The 19,815-nt window shown below is 46.4% G+C and overlaps 1 protein-coding gene across 10 annotated transcripts in view; it reads left to right on the forward strand.

Annotated features, from left to right (window-relative positions):
* The window catches only part of CARMIL1 (capping protein regulator and myosin 1 linker 1), a 307,843-nt gene that overhangs the window by 88,146 nt on the left and 199,882 nt on the right, over positions 1-19,815 (forward strand). Inside the window, exon 1 of one of the 10 annotated variants that reach the window (XM_078055764.1) lies at positions 14,753-14,773. The exons of the other annotated variants lie outside the window; for them this stretch is intronic. The gene's annotated coding sequence lies outside the window, so the exon portion shown is untranslated. Of the gene's footprint in view, positions 1-14,752; positions 14,774-19,815 lie in introns of those variants that run through there. 10 annotated transcript variants of the gene reach the window in all.

The raw sequence follows: 19,815 nt of genomic DNA on the forward strand, positions 1-19,815 counted from the left end.
TGAGATTTTTCTGGTGGCTGTTGCCTAGTTAAAAAAAAAAAAAAAAAAAAGTCTTAAAATACTGTAGAAGTGCAGGACTGCAAAAATAATAATTTCCTAGCTCTCCTGTGAACTTTTCCCTAAATTGATTGTTAGGATTAGGCTCACTTTTGCTTTTTTGAGGTCTTCTCCGGCGCTGTAACTCATGACGCTACCAATGTATGTTAGGAGATTTGTCTCCAAGGCAATCTCTGGACTCTGCCTGTTATAAACATTGTCTGGCAATTTTTTTTTTAATATTTTATTTATTTATTTGACAGAGAGAGACACAGCGAGAGCAGGAACACAAGCAGGGGGAGTGGGAGAGGGAGAAGCAGGCTTCCCGCGGAGTAGGGAGCCCGATGTGGGGCTCGATCCCAGGACTCCAGGATCATGACCTGAACTGAAGGCAGACGCTTAATGACTGAGCCACCCAGGCGCCCCTGCCCCTGTCTGGCAATTTTTTAAAAGGGAGTTTTTCTGGACTCTTTACATTTATTAAAGAAGCAACCTAGACCGCTCTTTCAAAAGTCGTATTTCCTGGCTTTCAACTGTGTGTTTTCAAACTTGTGGAAGAGATTTTGGGGTTGGTTGTGTAACTGAATTTGAAGTAAATACATAAATACATAAAATACATAAATCTGATAGTATACTTCGTAAGAGATATTTTAAGTCATTTAGGGGTGGCTGTTTGTACTCGGCAGGGAACGTTGTGTTTCAGTAATGTTCATGAACCGTTCACTAGTATTCACTAATAATTCACCCATGTCTTCATATTAGGGGTAGGTGGCTGGTGTTATTTCCCACAGGGCACTGTCCTTCACAGGTCATCTTTCCAGAGAACTTTGATAGTTACCCTGCCGTACTTGGATGCGGAGCCCAGCTCTGGACATTAAAGGACAAAGGGCCACCACGCTGTCCATCCCAGCAGGTCGGAGCGATGATGGACTGGAGAGGCAAAAGCTGGGAGCCCAGAGGGCCTTCCCTTGTTGGGCCTCGGATTCCATCCCTCTTCCTTCTCACATAGCTGTCCATGTGCTGTTGAGATTTTCCACAAGCTGGTGGGTTGAAGTTGGTCTAGAATTTGATTCTTTCACAGACTTTCCAGGAATCATTAGAGCTTTACTATTCAATACTATAGCCACTAACCACATGTGTGGCTGTTTAAATTCAATAAATTAATTATGAGATATAATTAAACATTATATTTAAATTAAAAATTCCTCTGGTGTCCTCGCCACATTGCAAAGGCCCAAGAAGGCCCATGTGGCTCGCAGCTAGCATATTGAATAACACCGCATGTTCTTTTGCACACTGGTCTCTACAGAGAGGCCGTGGCGTGCCCCAGGCCACACAGCTGGGCAGTGCAGAATCAGGTGGTTGGACTCGCTTCCCAACTGTTTTTTCCCGTACCATGCAATCCTTCAATTTTGGGCATCACAGCTTGAACTAAAACGTTTATCCCTGCAGTATCCACATCCTTCTTCCAGAGTCTCTGGGGAGAGACTCAATAATTAGAGTTAGAAATTCTTTCTTACTACATAATTTTGGTTTTACAAATATTTGTGATTCGCCTCTGGCAGTTTTGTGTGAATGTGTGAGACATCGCACGTGGCACAGTGCCCTTTGTCGGGGACCCCGGTGTATATGATGCCCGTCACAGAGGTGTACATGGGGATCTGGAATCACGTGGGAGAGGAGTTGGTTGTTACTTTTGAAGGTATCTTAGTTCAGTTCTGCACACTTGTGTGCAGTATCTTGACGAGGCTGTTGATTTTGAGAGAGCTTCTCCATAAATGAGTTTCACCTCTTCCCACAGCTTCTCACGCATCTGGGGTTTTCTTCATATCAAGCTAAAATGTTCTTTCCTTTAATTTCTACACAGTGGTCCTCGTTTGCTCACAGAAAAGGTTTGCTCCCTCTGCCATGTGCAGCCCTGTTAATATTTGAAGACTTCTCCTGTCAGTCTGTCTTCTCTCCTGTGTGGTCAGAAGACCTGGTTCCTTCAGCTGTTCCCTATGGCACGTGATTTGCAAACCTCTCACTGCTCTGTTTGCTTCTGCGGGACTGACTCCAGGGCAGAGCTCAGAACTATGTTTGAAGTTCTACTGTTCATCTGAATGGAGGTCCTGGACAGATACATTTGGAAAATCTCAAGTCTTTCTTGAGGGAAAAAAATGTCTACTCTCATCCACATGTAGGAAATATATTAACTTTGTTTTTTTGGTAAGAAGTAATACAGTTGTCTGTAATAAATATGTGTTACTTTTATAATAAAAATATTGTACAATTTTAATAAAAATAAAGCTTCTCTTTACAATCACTGTATTGGGTAGAACTTGGATGTCATGAGTGGAACAAAAAACCATGTTCCCAGTCTCCCTCCCACCCTTCCTTCCTTCCTTCCTACCATCCATCCATCCATCCAACCAACTACCAATCTTTGTGTGCTTGCTGTGTCAGGAACTAGGCTCTGGGGACACAGTGAGGAACAAGAGAATGATTTCTTCCATGAAGACAGGCACTAAACAAATGGTAGAGTCATTCCTGCAGTGGGAAAGATGTAGTAGAACCGTGTTTAATTCTCCTTGATGACGCTTGTCAACCGTATGGTCCTCGGCAGGTTTTTGAGTCTGTTCTTGCCTTTGAGTTTCTGAAATGGGAGTGCTCTTTGGAGTAGCTTTCTGATGGGATTGTTGTTAAGACTTCAAACATTTGAGCACAAAGGTGAGATTTCTGTAAAGGTCATGCTAACATTGTGCATTGTCGTTGTAGATGAGTAACATTTGGGGGGAAGTAGAGTTGACCAATCTACCATGCTAATGGCCCTTTCTTTTTCATATATTTCTTCCCCCTATGCATTTCTTTCACCGTCTTATTATGAATTTTTTCAAACGTACAGAGAAGTTAAAGGAACGTTACAATGAGCACCCACATACCACCTCCTGGTTTCTGTCATGTCCTGGGTCAGGCAGCTGTCCAGCCCTCTGCCATCATCCAGTGTTACTGAACTTGTATTCACAGAGAAAGTCGCGTAATGGTCATGGTGATGAGACAGCATTCTGCACACAGTGCTACTCTGCTAACTCACTGAATGTTCGTGACAATGCTAGGAGATTAATCTCCATTTTATAGAAGAGGAAACTGAGGCCTACAGCCGGAATGTTCATTCAGTATCACACAGCTGGTGAGGGGTGGAGTCAGAGAGCTGGTAATCCCTCGGGTAGGCCAGGTTTTTACATGTTTTTAAACTGTAGAACTAATAGAAAAAAGAATCGAGGTAACCTGTGGATTCGGTTTAAGCTGCTGCTTTGTGGGAGGCGCTGTGCCAGGTCTCCTCGGAAGGATTGATGTTGTAATAGAAACAGCTTCACTGGAATAGTTAGAAACGGTTAGAAGGGTTTTAGTGAAGAAAAGTTGTATTACATATTTAATTTTACTTCAAAGGAAACTTTGCACAAAAGTAGTTGCTTCTTTGGGGTGTTTGTGACAAGATGAGTGATTCCAGCAAATGAAGACACTATCTATAGGGAAGTGTCTTACTGTTTGCAGATTTATTTCCTTTTGCCTTAGCAGAGGAAAGTGGTTTGGGAGAAAGGTATCAAGGATAGTTCACGTTAGCCATAAAACATATTCTGACTGATGGTAGTTCTTAGACGATTTATGGCCAAGTGTGTCTAATTACATTTCCCAAGACATCTTATCATTTTTTAAAAGATTTTATTTATTATTTGAGAGAGCAAGAGAGAGCACAAGCAGTGGGGAGGGGCAGAGGGAGAGGGAGCAGGGAGCCCAACATGGGGCTCCATCCCAGGACCCTGGGATCATGACCTGAGTGGAAGGCAGACACTTAACTGACTGAGCCACCCAGGCGCCCCAAGGCATCTAATCATTACAAAAAAAATACATTGTTCCTTCAATATTTTTTCCTTTTTACCTTTTTTCACATTTTTGTCTAAATTAACTGGCACATCACAAAAAGTGCAAATGAAAACTCAACAAGGGGCCATGAGCTCAGCCAGGAGGCTCCCATCAATGGGAATGTGTGGACATGTTTCTGTGTATTGCTGCCCCCAAGTCCCTTGCCTTAAGAATATGCATTGTTGGGCAGGGTGGGGTGGGGAACTCATCAGGGAGGGTATCCAGGAGGCGGACAGGGGGCTGCCATGACACCATTAGTCAATGGGTTGAATGACAGTAAAAAATATGTTTATACATCAAGAACAAAGGCATCCTCGGTGATATATGTTTAGCACCACTGAAAATTTAGAAACTTCTCACTCCAAGCTCATTGACTTATTTGAGCAGGAAAAGGCTTTTTAAATAATAATTTAAAAAAAGAATCCAAATTACAATAAACTGTTTTCACTTGACCCTCCTTGTGGTCATTCCTTGATCAATATCTCTGTGAAGAAGATTGTTAAGAATGCCTCTTCTAGGGCGCCTGGGTGGCTCAGATGGTTAAGTGTCTGCCTTCGGCTCAGGTCATGATCTCAGAGTCCTGGGATCGAGTCCCGCATCGGACTCCCTGCTCCTTGGGAGCCTGCTTCTCCCTCTGCCTCTCTCTCTCTCTCTGTCTCTCATGAATAAATAAAATCTTTAAATAAAAAAAAAAGAATGCCTCTTCTAGTAGAAAATGAGATAATGTGAGGGAGTTTGCAGTTTTGTTTTCCTGGTTTTCCTATTTGTCCTGTTAAAGAACTTGAAAAATACAGCATTTAAAAAAATGCCTTTTTATTTATACATAAATAATTTATTTTGAGAACCTCTTTAATGGTCATTCATATATTGTTGTATTTACTTTGGGAATCTGTGATCTGCCAGACCATTGCAAGTCCCCCTTATCAGCATTACTCCGAAGTTGCTGTTCTGGATGATAGTTTTGTATAGAGGAGGGACGAAACAAGAAAATGACATTTGTGGTCCCGCTGGGGTAAAGCACATGCAAGTGGAGAGAGAGTTTCCAGCTGGGTGCTGAAGCCTGTTGCTCATTGCTTTTGTGTGTTGACTTGGTTTCCTGGATGGCTGCCCTAACCGTGGGGATCCTCGTGACTCCCACATGCCACAGATTCGAGATATTCTGTGCCCCACGCTCCTCCCAGAGTCTTCCCTGCGCTGTGGCGATTTCTTAGCTAAGGGTGACACTAGAGCTTCTCTGTACCTGAGGTTCAGCCCCTTCATGTGTGCAGATGCCGTGTGTCAAGGCTGAGCAGATTGACCGCACTGCCCGAAGCGCTTGCCCCATTTCTTTCCAGGAAAAATGAAAATCTTTCTGCCTTTTTTTTTACACTGTCTATTTTATAAAAGCCACAACATTATAAACATCTTAGTAGTAGTAGGATTAGAACAGTGTTTTCAGAAGTCCTCACTTGGTCACGGAATTATGGAACTGAAAGGAAGAGGTCTGGGATGACCTGTCATATGTCCTTGCTTTCTAAAGCACTGAGGGCAAAACCATCCCTGGAAAATAAGGAAATATTTTGATCTCTAGGTTTTCACTAATTCATAGTAACTCAATCAGTTTTTTGTTTCAACAGGAAGTTAGAGGAACTTATTCTTAAACCTGAAAGCAGAGCCCAATAGAGCCACGGGGTCCTTTAGAAGTGGTCTTGTTCACGGGGCGCCTGGGTGGCTCAGTCGGTGAAGCATCTGCCTTCGGCTCAGATCATGATCCCTGAGTCCTGGGATCGAGCCCCGCATCGGGCTCCCTGCTCAGCGGGGAGTCTGCTTCTCCCTCTCCCTCTGCCTGCCACTCCCCCTGCTTGTGCTCTCTCTCTCTGACAAATAAATAAATAAAATCTTAAAAAAAAAAAAAAAAAGAAGTGGTCTTGTTCATGCTCTGCGGAGAGGAGGAAATGAGCCCAGAGAAGCTAAGTGGTTTGCCCAGCATTGAACAGCCAGCCAATGGCAGAGCTGAAATTGGGACTCACACCTTCTAACTACCAGCCTGGTGTTTGCTCCACCCGAGTCTGGTCCCTAGTGGTTAACAGTTGTCATGTAGATAACCAGCTGCTGAGAGGGGGTCACCGAGGGGGCTGTCCTTCAGCCAACACTTTGGAGAAGGTATACACCAGGATAAGGATGCTGAAGTCACGATCCTGCCCTTGAAGAGCCAGCAGTCCAGAAAAGGGTTTGCTGGCATGTGGTACAGTTTTTAAAGTTCCTTCTTGCTCCATGATTCTAGCTGCTTTAAAAAAAATTTTTGATTTCCACAAAAGCAAGTGCCTTGTGTTTAAACCATCACGAGAAGCGAAGTTGTGTGCGGTGTCTAAAAGGGGAAGGGAGGCGGGGTGGCCGATCGTCACCCAGGTCTCTTATCAAGAGGGCGTCGGCGAGCAGGGGGTCAGAATAGGAATCTGGATGGTTTGGGCAAATGGCAGCATGTAGAGCTTGGGAGATCAGCGGTCAACAGGAAGGGGGACATTCTGAGCTGGGGGCTGGGGCAGATGAGGAGTTTAGAGGCGGAGGGTAAGTGATGAAAGGTGCTTCTGTCACTGCCAACCGAAGACGGGGGTTTTCACGTGCATGTTTGCTACTGGCTGTCAGAGAAGCACTGGCCCTCACGGGGCCCCGTGTGTGTGGACTTTGGCAGGCTGTGCTTTTTGGTCAAGCGCACAGCATGGTAGGATTGTCCTGTCGGCTCAGAGAGGTGCTGAGTGTCTGGGTGAAGGGTGGCTCCTTGTCTGGTTCTCCTCTAGTCCTTTTCTTCCCTGGACGTTATCTCTTTTCCACCGAGAGCATCCTTAGCTCTCAGCTCACTCAGCTGTGGTTTTCCTGGAGGATCCATGGGACCCGAAATCTTAAGTTTAGGCCCTTAAAATTGGGCAATGCATGGACTTTAAACACACAGATTTGAGATGAATTCAGGTGTATTTCCTTTTTTCCAGATAGTTGTGTGTGTGGCTGCTCTCATTTAGTGGAAATTTGGATGATTTAAGAATATTGGGGGGGTAAAAGAATATATTATTTTCTAAGCAGTCAGAAAAGAGGGTATGTCTTCAAATATCGGATTACTACAAAAGGGGAATCGCTGGTGGAAGAACTGTTTACAAATTAATGAACAAAGCAGATATGACATTTTTCTAACACGGATGGGAGTCTGTGCCTCCGGTGGGGAGACCCAGTGATATTCATGATCAGGACCTCTTCCTCCAAGAGCTCTCAACTGGGGATAATTTACTTGTTTGTGCTTAGAATTCCCTTGCTTATCTGATGACCCAGTGGCAGAGGGACATCTTTATTCACAAATAGTGAAATCGGCTTGTATGTTAAAGTAATCTCTCTCCTCCCCGCAAGATAGGGAAGTGTCAGTAGGGTCCTTAATTTGAGGTAATCCTTTTCTTAATGTGAAGTGCTTCGGATGATAGGCCGGTGCGTCTTCTAATTACTGACTAGCCTGTTACTTAGTGGAAAGAGGCTTGTTTTCGGAAGCTCGATGTCAGCGAGGCCCATTTATGTGATAATCACAAGCACACAGGCTTGCTGTATTCTGGTGTCCAGAGGGAAGATTTACATCAGGCCGTTGGCCCCGAGCCGCCAGGCGCTGCGCTAAGTGAAGTGTGACACGGACAAGCCCTTGGAGGCGCAGAGAAATTATCGCCCGACATGGGAGGACTTTGAGGGTGAGTAAGGTAACGGATGGGGGGAGCCCCACGACTTGCTGTGCGGTGGTGGCGAGAAGCGCTGGCAGCAAGAGGCTCACCTTGTTGGGTGCTTGTAGGGGACATGGGTCTAGCAGCTCATGGACGTGGGTCCGGATTCTGATTCCTAGCTGCGTCCTTGGGGCAAGTGGGGTTGAACCTCTCTGAGTCTTGGTTTCCTCATCTATAACCTGAGGCTTGGGGTACCTTCCTCACCCCGTTAAGTGCAGTAAGGTGAAGACGGAAGGCGTCCCTTTTGCTGTTTCTCTGAGCAGTCCAGAATGTGAGGCCTGCGCCTGTGGCGTGAGAAGGCCCGGGGCCCCTGGCTAAGTGAGCATTTGTTCCAAGCACGTCTGCTCACGCAGGCTTCAGGCTCCCCAGCTTGGGGCTCTGCTAGGACGTGGCTGTCGTTCTGCCCTTGCACTAGACAAGACCCTCCCTCAACAGCCACAGGCCCTGTGACCAGGGAGGCCAGTAGGAGACCCGAAAGGCCTTCTGGGGCGATGGGTGTGTGTGGACGGGGCGTGAGTCAGGTTTCTGGAAATCACTGTAAATTGGCAAGTTTTGTAATTGTGTCAGAGCTACCGAAACCAGAGATCGAACTGGCCCTTGAACATTCAGGAACTCTAACACGCTGGCTTCTAATGAGTTTAGAAAATGAACACTCTGTTGACTTACTAAATTTGAAAAATAATGTTAATGAATGTGAAGGGATGGTTTGGATGGGGCCTGCTCTGCGTACGTCCTTCGTGCAATCGTTAGAGAACTCGAAAACCAAATTAGGTCCGGAGGACGTTTTATTTTCTGCTTTCCCTGTTGATTTATTGGTAGGTCAAGGAGTTAGAAATTTATTTCGTTCTGCCTCTCAGAGAGCCACTGTGACCGTTTGAGCTATGACTGTTACTGTCCTAGTCATCGGCCGGCTAATGTGTGTTGAATTGTTGTTGGCTAGGCTCTCTGCCGAGAAGCTTTCGCACACATCCCCTCATTTCATCTCAGCATGCGTGAGAAGTTGATACTGCTCTGTGTCCGTTCACAGCTGGGGATGGGAGGCTTGGGGGAACTCGATAACTTGCCCAAGACACAGCTAGTACTTGGGGCTGGTTCAGGCATGCCCGTGTCGAGAAGCACCGCGCCGCTGGCCTGCGACAATGTCTGCAAGCTTCTTCGGGCGTGCAGAATTCACGGGGTCTGTCCCTGCGGTTTCCACTGCTGTTCTTACGCTCTCTTCCTGTCTGTCTTTACCTTCAAATCTCCATGCAGATCCTGCAAATTTAGCACAATCTGTAATGAACCCACCTAACCTTCTCAGCGAAAAGAAAGAAAGCCTGAAAAGGTGAAGTCCACCCAAGTCCCTGCCCACCCCGCCGAGCCCATGCTCAGTGCTTTAAGTTCTCGGTGTTAGACCAACACGCATCTTCCTGGATGCTTTCCCTTTCTGCTTGTCTTTGGAAGAATTAGAATCTGTTTTCCTGCCGGGAAGGTTTCTCAGGAAATCAAAAAGACATTTTGAGTAGAATGATGGAGTTTTGGCTAATCCCCCTTTATTCTGAAATGCTTTGCCCCAATTATGTTCCGGCTCCTGGCTGTGCTTAATGATATTGGCGAAAAATTTTTTTTTCAGGATTAAGACTAGGAATTTTTGCACTTCTGTCTTGAAAGTCCTTCCAAAACTTACAATTTGGGGATTTTGAAAAACACCACTCGGGAAGGAAATGTGTTTTTCTCTAGCAGTGGCTATCGAAATGACAAGCCAAGCGATACGGCACCGCTGGTGGCCTTCTTGGGGCAGGTGACCTGCTCTGCAGGATGGCCTTCGTCCACCTGAGGATGTGAAACCCCATCTTCACTGTCGTCAGGCAGCATAAAGGCCCTGCCTCTAGATGGCATATTGAGTCATCACTCAGGCGGGGGAACGTTTGAATGTCTCTGCTCACTAAGGGGGGGGGGGAGGGGACAACAGTTCAGACTTGCCCAGACTGTATTTTAAAAGACCAGGCTGACTGCGCCATCCTTAAGAAGCCCTTCTAAATTTCCAAGAAGCAAGATTTATGAAACAGTTCTAATTTTATACATTTCCCAAATAGTGAATAGTACTTTTCATCCCAAACATAGTATATTTGGTATATTTATGCTTATTTCACAGGAACTAACACATACTCAAACAATTTTAAATAATTTTAATTGTTTATATTTGTTCTATCTTTGCTTTTATGTTGTGTCTCAGCTCTGATTTAATAACGTTCAGGGATGCAATCACCAATTTTAATATCCTTCCTAGGGGGGGATATTATACTATATTAAATTATATATATGATTTATAAGTATGATTGTGTTACATATGTTATTATGTAATATGTCATATGATATGGAGTATTTCATATATATATACATACACACATGCATACACACATACATAAAATTGATGATCCTCTAATCCTATAGTTTCTAGAAACACACTAGTTAACAGCTAAGGAGACACAGCATCATACCTCAGTTGTAGGTAACATAGGAACTCAGGCTTGCTGGCTTGGAAAATGAATACAGTTGTGTTCTTTTGCAAATATCACAGAGTTCCTGGGACTTAGTTTCCTTATCCTCAAAATGAAGGAATCTCACCGACAACTTCAGAGGTCAGCTCTACACTGATTGAACTGCCCTATTAATCTCTCGGGCCACGCAATTTAGTGATATAACTAGGGTTAGCTTGACTCTTTCAAAAGCAAGATTAATGAAAGCTCATTCTCCAGCTGTTGGGTGAGGACATTAGTCAAGAATGGTGCCCGGTCGTCTGAGTCTGGTTTGCTGGTGAGTGAGGGAACCCTGTTACGCTGGGGCTACCCCACCAAATCCAGCCCCAGGCGAAGCCTCTTCACTGTCCGGTGTGGGGCCAGCCTCCTGCCAGACCTCAGGGGCATTGCTGGGGCCCGGGGAAGGTCTGAGACACGGGGCCCAAAGGACCAGCCCTGCCACCAACTCTGAACATCCAGACGGCATTTTTGAGACCCAGCCCTGCCAGCTCACTTGGATTTGGGAACTAAAGATTTGCACGTAATTATTATTATTATTTTTAAATTTTCAACAGATTTCCCTCTTTATGTCTTCCTAATTCCTGCTCCTCTTTCCTGACCAACCTATAGATTTACACTGTAAAATTTAGGCCCGCCATTAATCTTTCTGTGCCTTGATTTCCTCAGCTGAAAGATGGTGATGCTCATAGCAGGGTGATCTGGGGGGTTAAAATGAGATAAGCACTACCGGAAAGTGCTTCAAACTTAGAGCAGGAGGGTAGTGCGGTTAAAATAAGAGTGTCTTGTCTGTCTTTATTCTTCTGTGACATTTAAAATGTTAGCATCGAATATGCTTCAGGGAGGGAGATCTCATTTTGAATGTCACTGATAGAGTGATGGCCTGGAAGGTATTAGAGTTGCAAACAAAAACTCAGAAAATGTGCTTAAAAACTGTTAAGACCAAGCCATCCACTGTTTGTTTTCAAAGAATCCGTGCAGACTTAGGAGAAGCAGTTGGTAACTGTGGGGCATAATGAAAAATAAGATCTCACAAATCTGGGGGCGCCTGGGTGGCTCTGTCAGTTAAGTGTCTGCCTTTGGTTCAGGTCATGGTCCCAGGGTCCTGGGATCGAACCCCATGTCAGGCTCCCTGCTCAGCGGGAAGCCTGCTTCTCCCTCTGCCTCTGCCTATCCCTTCCCCTGCTCATGCTCTCTCTCTCTCTCTCAAATAAATTTAAAACAATCTTTTAAAAAAGGTCTTACAAATCTGTGTTGTACGTATCCTTTTAATTTAGTTACGAGAGAAGAAGTGTAATGTATAGGTCATAAAGGTGAAGTGATTTTTTTTTCCACTAGAGCCGTAGACTGCAGTTCAGTATGGTAGCCACTAGCCACAAGTAGCTATATTGTTTTTTTTTTTTTTAAAGATTTTATTGATTTATTTATTTGAGAGAGAGAATGAGAGAGAGCAATGAGAGGGGAGAGGGTCAGAGGGAGAAGCAGCCTCCCCGCTGAGCAGGGAGCCCGATGTGGGACACTCCATCCCAGGACTCCAGGATCATGACCTGAGCCGAAGGCAGTTGCTTAACCAACTGAGCCACCCAGGGGCCCAGTATCTATATTGTTTAAAATTAAATAGAATTCAATTAAAATTTCAATGACTCAGTCACATTAGTCACATTTTAAGTGCTTAATGGCCACATGTGGCTAGTGGAGTGGGTTGGAGAGACGAGATATAGAACATTTCTAGAAGGTTCTATGAGATAGTGCTGCTGAAGAGCAGCTGTGAGAAGAGGCAAAAGAACACCCCCATCCTCCTTCTTCCCAAGGTTGCTTTTTAGAATTCAAGCGGAGTCCCTGGCTTTATGTCGTTCCATCTTGACTATACATTTGAAATTATTAAAGAGAACACAAGGTAGTTGGGCAGGAAATCACGGCTCACTCCAAAACATCATTTGTTTCTCTACTGGAAACAAACCTGCCCTTCAGAATCACACTTGGAAAATCCTGGAACCAGTTCTTTGCTCTCAACTTGCACTTCTATAAATATTTTCTTATTTTACCAGATAACGTATTACCTAGACCAATGCAGTAGTCACTTAATCATGTTCCATCTTGAATTGTTAAGTAATTATTTCATGGGTATAAACCAAATCCTTACCTTTAGCAAAATAATCTCTTATATTCCAAATTCACTCTCTCCACAAATCCATTTGGGCTCCACTATCAAAGGGTATCCAGAATCCAGCCACTTCCCATCACTCCCACTGACCACTGTGGTCCCAACCACAATCATCTCTCGCCAGTTATTGCAGTTGCCTCATGACTGGGTTTCCTGCTTTCACTCTTGCCTTCTTACCTGCTTCCCAGTCTCTTCTCAACATGACAGTCAGAGAGCTCGCGTCAGTCCTGTGCCCACAATCCTCTGGTGGTTTATCCTTTTATTCCAAGTAGAAACTAATGTGTGGGCGGTGGCCTGTAAGGCCTCTCAGATCTCACAGCCCCCTCCGCACCCCTTGTTACCCTCTGACCTCAGGCATGCTTGCTCTGTGCGAGCCACAGTGGGCTCTTCTTTATCCTTCTGTTACCACAGGCTTATCTTGCCTCAGGGCCTTTGCACTTACTGTCTCCTCTGCCTGCACCACGCTTGCCCAAAATAGCCGGATGGATGGCTCATTCCCGAACTTCCTTTACACCTTTTTCAACATCACTTCATTAGGAGGGCTCACCAAACTATTTAAAAATTCTACTTACCACCTGCGCCCCGCCCCCCCCCCCCCCCCCCCAGTGTCCACGCAGCAATCCCTGTTCCCTTTCCTAGCGAGACTTTTTTCCCACAGTACTTCTCATCATCTGGTATACCATCCATGTGTTTTACTTATTTATTTGTGTAAAGTCTGTCCCCTCTCAGTGGAATATAAGCTGCTTGAAGGCAGAGCTTTATGCCTTTTTAATCTGAGTGTCTATCACAAGGTAGACACTCAATAATTATTTAATGAATGAAAGAAAGAATTACTCAAATATTTAATGATGATTATGATAAATGCTACATACACACCAAGAACGGGATCAGATGGGTGCATTTAAAAGGGAAGTCTATGTTTTAGAACCAAAGAGTGTTCATCTAATTGAACTTCATTTAACAAGAGAAACACAAAGATGCATCTTGCAGTGTCATCCTGCTTCAGCCCCTTCCTCTCTAGGATTGCTCTGATTCCAGGCTCTGCTTTCTGGCTCACCCTACAAGCGCCTCCATTCTCCTCCTTCCTGCTCTTGATGGGCCACATAGGGGGCGTTTGAACCAGGGCTCCAGGGGTCCTATGTGGACAACTTGGGAAAGAGAACTAGGGGCTCTGATGTTGGCAGGTCCTCCTGGGAGCTGAGCTCCTGCAGATTTGTGTTTATTCTAAGGTAGCAGGGCCCGTGTGTGAAGGACCCAACCAGTGTGTACTGCTTTGGGAGGGGAGGGGGGGTGTGACTTAGACATAAGGGGGTGGGTCCCTTACCCCACACTGGGGAGTGGCTGATGCCAGACTGGGCCGCCCTGCCTGTTCCTGGCATCATGGGGAGAGTGTGGGAGTGGCTGGGAGCAATAAAGATGGGGGACGCTTACCGTTGGCTGGTCCTACCCAGGGCAGGGGGCGATGGCTGGCTCAGCCGCAGAGCGCCTTGAGTTGCTGGTGGAAGGGTGCAGCCTGGTAGCAGCAGGTGTTTGGCCTGAGGATATTGACTTCTCACTTCTGAAAATCCTGAATTTTCACATCTGGAAAGGGGGTGGGGAAGATCTGTCCAGACACTTGAACCCCTACTTTGTGCCGGGCACGGGGAAATGTAGCTTTGAAGAAGACAGATACGGTCCCTGCTCTCAGGCACCTTACAGTTTGGTGGGGTTGGGAGATATTAAATGCATAATTCCACCAATAATTAAAATTACGCTAGGTGTACATTGTACGAAAGCTGATTTGGGCTGAAAAAGCTCTGCCCCGAGGTTTCACTTTATCTTGAAACTTTGAGCCATTTGGCAACATGCTCTGGTGGAGTTCTTTAGTTAGATGAATGATGTTTCCATGTTGCCCGAGCAAAACACTTCTCCCCATAGCAGATCTCATTTTATCTGAAATTTCAAGAAAGAAAAATAAGCTCTTTTTTTTTTTTTAATGGTTTCCTCTCTTTGGCATGTCCTTTGCGTATGCCCTGGTTTTAAAAGATAGGTTCCCTTATGTTTAAATTTTCTCTTAGTTGTCACTAAAATAACATAGGGTTATTTTTGTATTTTGTATAAAATCTGTCTCCTCAGTAGTTCCCTGACCCAGTCTTTCTAAGTTTTTTAGTTTTGTGGATTTAGCTCTGTTGCCCTGTTGGCACATCCGAGGGCAAAATCAAGATGTAGAAAGCCATAGGATATCTGATATTGTTTATTAAAGCAGATTTTGCTTCTCCTTCATCCGTTGCTAGAGATGACACTCCCAGCTTGTGGGAGCTGCTGAAAGCTAGTGCTGGAACCTGCCTCTCTGTGGTGAATTAGTGAGTGAAGAAGTTCCTTGAACACAGTAGGCAAAAGGCAGGATGTCAGCATTTGGCACTTCTAAACCTCTCCTCTGCTAGGTAATCTTTTCTTGTTCTGTTGCTCTTTGTTTTGACAGGTAAGTTGGGAATTAGCTAGTAGATGCGTTTGAAGTGGGTCAAGGTGAGCTGCAAACAAGATTTTCAGGTACTTTCCTTCTAGGGTATGCCTGTTAAGTAGGAAGAATGTGTCACTGACATGGTAGGCTGGAGGAATAAACAGGCAAGCCGGAATTTTTCTAATCGGTTTCACAGACCGTAGCAAACTTTTACCTTCTAAAATCCTGAATTTTCACATCTGGAAAGGGGGTGGGGAAGATCTGTCCAGATACTTGAACCCCTGCTTTGTGCCGGGCACGGGGAAATGTAGCTTTGAAGAGGACAGATACGGTCCCTGCTCTCAGGCACCTTACAGTTTGGTGGGGTTGGGGGATATTAAATGCGTAATTCCACCAATAATTAAAATTGCACTAGGTGTTACTAAGGAAATTTGCAGATGCTGCGAGAGCGTAGGATAGGGACAGCTGCTATAGCCTGAACTGTCTTCGGGAAGTCCTTTAGGTTGGGATCCAAAGGATGAGTAGGTGTGAACAGGTGAAGGTAAGGAAGGGGGTGGATGGGGAGAGCCTTTGAAGCAGGTGGGGGCAGGACCCTCCCCTTGCGAGCACCAGCAGAAGGCCCGTGTGGCTGGATGGGGAGGAGAGGGAGTGAGGTGATGCTCAGAGCCACTGAAGAGCTTAGCACAGAAAGAATATGGCAACGTGTGGGTTTCAGAGCCCAGCAGGGTCCGACCAAGGCGGTTGCTGAGGCCGAGTGTTAGGAGGCAGTTGCTGCCGGCGCAGGAACAAGATGAGGGTGGTCTGAACAGAGTCATCACAGTGGAGATGGAGACAAGTGAGTGGATTTAAGGGATGTGTGGATGGCACTGAACTGGGTGAAGGATGAGGTAGGGAGCGAAGGTGGCCATGCCTGGATCTCTGGCTGGAGAAACTGTGTGGCTGGCCACGCGCATCCCTGAGCTCAGAGTGTTGGAGGAGAAGTGGATTCTGGAAGAAAGACCACAAGTTTAGTCGAGGACGTGCTGAGCTTGAGGGTCGGAGAGACATCCCCGTATTCCAGTGTAGTGGGATAGATAGGTCTGATGGTTCCAGAGGGGCCTGGGCTGGGCTGGATCTGGGATGGAGTGGTGTCGTGGGAGAGGACGGAAGGTAGCGGGGAGTGGGGAACGGACATGCAACCAGGAGTGACCAGAGAGGCGGGTGGAAAACCTGTGGAAGACAGATCTGCCAGCATCAGGCTGTGCCCGGGCGGAGGGCAGGTCTCGTTCAGCTCTGTGCCATGCCCAGGAGCAGTGTAGTGAGCAAATGCTGAAAACCGTACACTGGGTTTAGCAAGCGAGAGGTGATCGGGACCTCAGCAGGAGCAATCCAGCGGAGCTGTGGGGACAGAAGCCCACTTTGAATGGTAGGGGAGAGGATGTGGGGTGGGAAGATAAAGACCCTTGTTGAGAAGTTGGGCTCAGAAGAGGTGTGTAGGACCCAGGGTCTAGCTCTAGATCTTGGTGCCTCCGTATTTGGACATTTAGATATGGGAGGGAAGGCAAACTCTGATGCTTAAGGTTCCAGGACAGGTGGGTGGATGTAATCCAGAGCCCAGGGGAAGGGATGGGCATTTACCTCCTGCGCTTCAGAGGGAGAGGAGGAGGAGGGTGGGCGGAGGCAGCTGCAGGTGCACGCCGGCACAGAGGTTTGGGGTGGGATGGTCAGCGATCCGTTCTGATCATTTCTGTTTTCTCAGTGAAGTAGGAGGCAAAGCCGTCTTCCCAGTCAAAGGAGCCCGCTTGCTGAGTTAGAGCTCTTCTCTAACCGAGGTGCTTGGCAGCCACCGCAGCAGGCATGGCATCGGCAGCCGGGCGGGTCCATCCAGAGTTGAGGTTTTTCTCTGTGGGCGTAATGCAAGGACAAGGAAGGGACTAACAGTGGAGGAATGGTTTCAGGGAGGTTTCCGTGGGATGAAGGGGCTGGGGCTGATGGGGAGGAAGGATGTGGAATGGTCAATGGCCCAGCCGTGCAGGGGTTAGGAACAGGGTGGTGGGCTAGCTGAGTAGAGGAACAAGATACAAGTGCTTGGTTAACTGTCCTGTGCATAGAAATCACCCAGGGATCTTGTTAAAATGCAGATTCTCATGCCGTGGGTCTGGGATGGGGCCTCAGATTCTGCATTTTAACAAGCTCCTAAGGGGTGCCAGCCCCTCTGGCCCGCGGATTGCACTTTGAGGAGAAATTAGAAGGTTGTCGTTTGAGTGGGAGGCCGAATTAGAAATCCTCGAGGTGGTGCAGTCTTGAGCAATAGATAACACGGCCTGGGAATGGCTGAGCGGCCATCTGAGGCACTCAGGGTGCATGATGGGGATGCTAATGCCTATTATCGGCAACACTGCTCCCAGCGTCTGTTGTTTAATCATCCCCAAAACCGCAATCAGGTAGGTATTACAGTCCCTCATCCTACAGGTGAGAAGTGAGGCACAGAGAGCCCTGTCCCCAAATCACGCACACTTGTGAGCAGTGGAGTCAGAACTCAGGCTGGGGGTACCTCTCCCGAGCCCTGGGAGGGGGGCGTCACTGACCCCCGATGACACAAGTGTTAGCGTCATCTGCGAATGCGGGTAAGAGGGTCTAAGAGAATGCTAGGGTCTCACAGGTTTTCCCCTGTAATCCTCACAACTGTCCTACAGGGGCTGTGCTCTACCCATTTTACAGGTAAGAAAAGTAAGGTTCAGGGGGATTATGTAACTGATCGGTGGGGGAGTTTTCAAGTGACTCAGCTTTGGTTTGAGTCCAAAGTCCTCCTCCTCCATGTCGGGTTTCACTCCATCCCTCACAGAAATGCAAATCATCTTCTAATTCTCTGGGAGGCTGCAGTTACCATGGGAATAATCTCCCTTGCAGTGACTCATGCTACATCCTGGAGTTTGAGGTGTTGTGAACAAAGCTGAGCCCAGGGGACTGGGCATCTGGGCTTGGCTCTGTCTCTAACTAGCAAGTTTGCACATGTCTCTTAGGTCTCGATTTTTTTATCCCTAGCGATCACTTCCAGAGCTATATTCTGTAAGCATCAGGACAGTTATAACGGCTCGTTTACACTGATGTCCACTGTAGGCTTAGCATTCCATAGGTCATCCTTAATTCTTACACAAGGATGCATGTCGTTTCTAACTTAGAGGGGAGGGTCCTGCAGCCTGGAGACATCAAGTAACCTGCCCGTTGCCTCCCAGCTCACGGGATGGCAAAGCCGGGGTTTGTCCCGAGGTCTGTCTGACCTCAAAGCCCGTGTTGCTGCCTCAGCCTCTTCCGTAGCCTCATGGTGGATCTTGCTTACAGGTGTCATAAGTCAGGATTATCAGACTCTCAAAACCTGGACTCCAAGAAGGGCTCTGTTTGATATTGGTTTTGAGAGGCACCTCTCCTACGCATGGTGCATGCAGGTGCGTGCGCGTGCACACACACACGCACGCGCGCACATGCACACACGCACGCACCCACACGCATGTGACTGTGTGCACGCCGATGCCTCTGGAACAAAAGTTTCATGAAACGGGCTTATGGCATTGACTTGCAAAGCACTTGATTTTCTTTTTTCCTTCTAGTTCAGTTTAGTCCATTTTATTAAGATACTTGTTAAGCTCTACTGATGATTGAACCACCTGCCAATGGTCTGCAGCCCTCAGTTTGAAAACTATGTGCAGGGACGTCTGGGTGACTCAGTTGTTTAAGCATCCGACTCTTGATTTCAGCTCAGGTCATGATCTCAGGGTCGTGAGATCGAGCCCCACGTCGGGCTCCGTGCTGGGCGTGAAGCCTGCTTAAGATTCTCTTTGTCCCTGTTCTCCCCCATTACCCCACTTGTGCGAGTGCTCTCTAAAATAAAAATAAAAATTATGGATTTCATGATACAGTCACTCTCAAACTTCTTTTCTTTCTCTCCCAATTTCTCATCTCTGAATTTCATGAAAAATCTCTCTCTGATTATATATGTAGCAGTATTAAATCTAAATCAGTCCCCCCACCATATGCCACCACACTTTTGCAAAGTGGAAAAGTATTTCATAAATTTGCCCTGAGAGAAGGAAAGAAAATTGTGCTTTTTAAATTGGATGACGGTGCTCACGTAACAAAAGAGGAAGAATAAGGAAGTGACTTTTGTGTCTTCTTGGCTAGAAAGATGAGGGTATAAGGCTGGGAAACATGGGCTGATAAGGTGAAATGGTGCAGGTTGGGGAGAGACCACAGCAACAGAATTCTGGTAAAAGATGGTGAAACTAACTTCTTGTTCCAACTCTGCCATATAGCCAGTTGTTAGCTGTAATTATCCTTGTAAACTTGTCCAAGGACACGCCTTTATTGGACTCTCTTATGTACCTGGTTTTGTTCTGAGTACCTCACATATGGTGTCTGGATAGGTGATATTGTCTCCATGCTTTTACAGAGGAGGAGCCCCGGGCACAGAGAGGCTAAGTAACCTGTCCAGGGTCACACAGCTGGTAGTAAGTGGTCTAATGGGCATTCATCCCCGGGCTCTCTGCCTCTGGAGCCAGCGTTCTTTGTCACTACACCGTCATGGTTACTTGTCTTTTCTTTCACGTGATTCTTTGTGGTCCCTGTTGGATGCCATGCCTGGGACAGGAGGTCCTCGCCTCACCTCTGGGGTTATACATGGATGAAAAGTGATTGGAGTCCATCCACCTGATAGGGGCAGCCAGAAGGGATCTGTAGAGTTGATTTGGTTTCTGTCGTTCTTGAGCTCTGGTTATTTCTTGTTTTTTTTTTTTTTTTTTTTCGGATTATGAGAACTACCCCACGCCTTTTTTTTTAAATTTGTGTTTAAAATTCTGTTGCTTGAAACAAAGAAGAACTCTAATGCATGCTGACCAATCCTTTAACGCTTCCCGGTCTGTTTCCTCATCTGTAAAATAAAGGAATTGGATACACCCTTCCCCAGATCCTCTCAGCTCTGTGATTTTTAGCTAGAATTGGGTTCTTGTGACTCTCATGTTCAAGAAGAGACTGGCTGGTCCTGTGTTGGGG

The sequence above is a fragment of the Halichoerus grypus genome, chromosome 9 (genome assembly GCF_964656455.1).
Source record: "Halichoerus grypus chromosome 9, mHalGry1.hap1.1, whole genome shotgun sequence".
Lineage (NCBI taxonomy): Eukaryota > Metazoa > Chordata > Mammalia > Carnivora > Phocidae > Halichoerus > Halichoerus grypus.